The following is a 4,797-nucleotide window of genomic DNA, read 5'->3' as shown; positions in this document are numbered from 1 at the left end:
GTCTCACGGTTTCACAAAATTAGTCCGTCTCACATGAACTTAACCCTATATATATATATACACACACACACACACACACACACACACACACACTAGGCGTCTACCCGCACAAAGCGGCGGACGACGAATAATTTGATCTCTTTAGAGTTAAAACCATTTTGCGTTCACTTTGAGAAATGAATATTAAATGACACCTATTTTTCAAGAGCATTACCATACCATATTATGGGGGTGTTTGACTAAGCTTTTTTTAAACAACTTATTAGGTTCCACATCAGTATAAGTTAAAAAAATGTTTGGATTAAAATAACTTATTCCGGTGGGGAACCTCTAATACGTCATTTTTTCATAAGTTATCCTACACTTACTTATTAACTTATAAGCTAATAAACTAATAAGCAATAAACTTTTTTGCCAAACACCCCCTAAATGGTTATTACTTCCATTTATACATACCCAAACCACTTGTACTGTTTATCGTCCTCTTTTTTTTCGTTTTCCTTAATTCCTTTATTAATTTAATGTCCTACTAAGTAAAATGCTAAAATATATAAATAATAGTTTGTAAAAATAAACCTTTAGAATATCAGGTGTTGTGATTCAAAAATCGATAAATAGGCCTTTGAGAAAGCCAAAATAATCAGGTGTCAACTTGTTCATTGTGATTTTAAACTAAGTTTGGTCACAAATTAAAACATTTTCAACAATGGTATGTAATTCAAGGATTCATATTGATTTAGGTTCTCGAACCCTTAAAATATTGAACAAAATCTATATAGAACCTTATAATAAGGACAATAATCACCGTAATCAGGAAGTCCATGTGATGAAACTTGATATTATAAGGACCAATAATGAAAAATGTTTCATTTTTAGACTAAACAAGATGAAAAATATACAAACTACCTTAATCATGTCAAATCTTGTGTTTAACCGTTCTTTATTGCAAAAGTAAGATGTCAAAATATACAGACTAATGATAATACAATGCTCTAACTGGCCCTCTTGGTTGAGTTCTTTGAACCTGCAAAGCCAACACATTAAAGAAACATAGTAAAAACCTTTTTAGGAACAAACCTGATATAATAAAGCTTTCACCCAATATATTTATAAGATAAAAATACAAAAAGTTAAAAATGATGAAATCAATTACAAGTAAGGATTAAAATAAAAACCTGTTAAGAACGAGCCATCTGCAGGAGGGATATTTGAATCAACATGTATTTTCTGATGGTTTCGAATTTTGAATTATCCGAAATTTAGGGAAGGAGATAGAATTTGTTGAGAAATATAAGGATTCAAACACACAAGTTAAAATTTAAATTATTTTATTGATGACTACTTGTATTATTAGCTTAATGATTTAAATGTCTTAAAAAAATAATATTATTATATTCTATCTATTTTTATAAATAGTGAAATTTTTTATAAGATAGTAAAAATATATATAATAAGAAAAGGGATCTTAGGTGAAATATTGTATGAAGTAATGTAATTTATCGGTGATTTCATCTTCACGCTTATAGAGTTCAGTTCACTGATTCAGTTTCTCCGATTCCATCACATACCCACAGCTATCACTGCTCGCTGTCTTGGCCTCGTGGGAATGGCACGGGTAACAGACATGAAGAAATTGAAGGCATTGACGTCATCAATCGAAACCCTAGGCCACCGATTTCTACAACAATGTTCCGTGAGTGGAACGGCGAAAGGAAAAGGGAAGGTGAAGGCTGGTGTAACCCTAAAAGATCGAAAATCACTATAAAGAAAGGTCAACAAGCACCAGATCCGTCGGCGACGAAAGGTCCGAGAAAAGGGCAACTGGAACAAATGATCGACGATTGCTTGCAGGCGAAAGCACCGGTGAGGTTTCTGAAGCCTAAGGAACGTGAGAGAGAAGCCGAGAGGGAGAAAATGGGATTGGTTTCCGAAGATAGGAAACAAGAGTTTTAAGAAAAACAAGAATAAGGTGAAAGATGATAATGAGCAGAAATCGGGGATAAGGTTTATCGGACCTGAAGGTCTGGATCTTGTAAGTTTAGGGGTTGTTGACGCTGATAAGATTCCGAAATATGAGTTGACAGTTGAGGATGGGAGGAAGTTAGCTAAGGAGTATAGCAGGGTTTTGATGCGGAAGCATCGAGCAAGGCAGGCATCGGAGACAGGGTTGTTGATGTGTAAGAAGGAGGCTATTGAGGCGTTGCCGGAAGGTTTAGGTTTGAGAGAGGCGGCCTTGGTTCCTGATTTGACTCCATTTCCGGTGAATAGGTTCATGGTAACATTGACGCCGCCCATTGAAGGGTACATTGAGAAGATCAATGAAGCAGCGAAGAGGCAGAGCTCAGTTAAGGGGAAGCTCAGATGAGATTAGGGGAAAGGTTAGTATATTCTCTTTAATTGTCACTTGATTACATATATCATCATATCATATCCATGAGCTTCCCCTGATCAAGGATGCCATTTTAGTGAATTCTAATCTTCTGATCACCTGATCATATCATGTAATGTACTTTTACTTATCATTAAATTAACCAGTTTTTGGTGAATAAGTAGTACATACATTTTAATTTTTTGTATATAGAGTGGTTATAACATGACATCTTGTTTCTTAGTATTGTATTATGAAATTATCATTCAAAGAAAAAGAAAATAGTAGTCAATCATCCATACATGAATATGAAAAGCTAGGCCAAGTTGTTTATGGATATTTTGATCCAAAATTATGTTATGTTTATAATAATATTAATATTAGGTTGTTTCCTTTAATTGATGCAGGTGGTAGGCTGATTTTGGATCTAATATGAGAAGGTTACCATATGAATGTACACTGTGAGATTTGAAGCTCTTGTAGATTCTGATTTTCTGACCTCTCTTTCAATGAAATGAAATAAAAAGTTAGTTATGATTTTAATTTAATTTATTATAGTTCTGAAATAAAACATTAATTTGTTATTTAACCCCATTTAAAGAAAAATAACATAAAGGAATCGATTATTCGTAGTATTCAGACCCTTCTTTCAGACGAAATCAGGAACATACAACACTTCTTTCAGAGAAAAGAAACAAAAAACACCCTTCATGATGCCAAAATACAAAAAGTAGTTCAACTACATTACCTTTGATTAAAACCATAAACACTACATTTTTAATTATCTTCAATTTTTTTTCTAATTTATTAGTTCTAGTGGGATACTTTTAATTGGACATTCTTAATTCCATAATGAATAATCAAGAATTAAGCAAAATGAAATTACAACTTTAGCCAAAACAGCCACAGACTCCATACATTGTTGCAAAATTCCATTATTCTTTTTTGTTCATCCTCTCATGTCAAACATATTGCCATAGATGACAACATTGTGGATACATGTAAAACCCAAATCACCATAAGACTCCAAGCCAGAGCAGACTCTCAAGAAGAGATGATTGAGCAACTAATAGTGGTTCATGCCATAAGGGAAATAATGTATGAAATACCTAAAGTGATGGAGAAACTGATTTCCTTCAACATAGATCCCCAAAGAAAAATATTTTGAAAGCATCGGTGTGTACGAATCATGAGATAAATCTATGAATATGGGTTTCGATTCTCTAATCCGCCATAACCATTATGAGTTTATGACTCTTCCTTCTTCTCTCTTCCCGAAGTGAAACTTCCCTTATTCGATGAAACAGACCCAGGGTGGTGTTTAAAAATATATATTAATGTACGAGGCATAAACGGTTTTATGAAATTGCGTCTTACACTTGGCAAAATAAAAAAAAAATCTCAAAAAATGACATATGTCAAATTCAATAAGAAGTTAACATTTAAAAAAAAGATATTTATTTATTAGGATAGATATATAAAAAAAATAAAAGCTCAAAGACAACATATTAGATTTTTAGAATTTATTGGTAATTTAAAATCATTTTCAACAACTTATTTGTTTTTTGCTTAAATTTAGAAATCATATGTATTCTCTGCAACAGTATTTCAAAGGCAACCAATGATTCTTAAGGTGCCACGTACATGTTATAATAGTTTATGCTAAAAACAAACTCGACGGTATTGCTTAATTATATTAATGCCAATTCACTATTTTTAAGTGAATTTAACTTTTTATAATATTTTTACTCCAATCAAACGAGACATTTAATTAAAAGTTTCCTTTAATATCATATTACAAAAAACTTATAAAGCAAAAACAATATTACATGACATATAAGTATAGTCACATACTACTAATTTAATTTATGTTTTACTAACAATAAAAATTAGTTTGTCAAATATGTTACTAATACCAATGAAAATTTAGATACCGATATATAGAGATCTACAAAGAATAAGTTTGAAAAGACTTTGAATTATTTCAAACCAATAGTTTTGATTTAAGAATTGATGTGCTATTTGGTTAGGAAAAAAAAAGTTTTAAGGACAATACATTTGACAAGAGTGACATTTAGTCATCAAAATTAGTAATGAACTTTCACGTGAAGAATCATTTGGGGTTTAATGTTTATTTTAATCGATGAATTTGTTTTAGAAATGCTAAAAGGTTGATATTTAGAAAATATTGTAATGTATGTTTAACTTCTTTTGTTGCATTTTCTACTTATTACTAATGACTAATGAGTGAATAACCGTATATGATGTTCAAATAGAAAATTTATGAGATGCTTTTATCAGCTTTAAGTTTTAACTTCAACAACTATATATATATATATATATATATATATATATATATATATATATATATATATATATATATATATATATATATATATATATATATATATATATATATATACTAGTTT

At 30.8% G+C, this 4,797-nt stretch overlaps 1 pseudogene; it reads left to right on the top strand.

Annotated features, from left to right (window-relative positions):
• Nucleotides 1–1,486: 1,486 nt before the first annotated feature.
• LOC111879115 (uncharacterized) lies at nucleotides 1,487–2,911 on the top strand (annotated as a pseudogene).
• The last annotated feature ends 1,886 nt before the right edge of the window (nucleotides 2,912–4,797 follow it).

This window comes from Lactuca sativa, chromosome 3 (assembly GCF_002870075.4).
Source record: "Lactuca sativa cultivar Salinas chromosome 3, Lsat_Salinas_v11, whole genome shotgun sequence".
Classification (NCBI taxonomy): Eukaryota; Viridiplantae; Streptophyta; class Magnoliopsida; order Asterales; family Asteraceae; genus Lactuca; species Lactuca sativa.
This window is presented reverse-complemented; position numbering and strand designations above follow the sequence as displayed.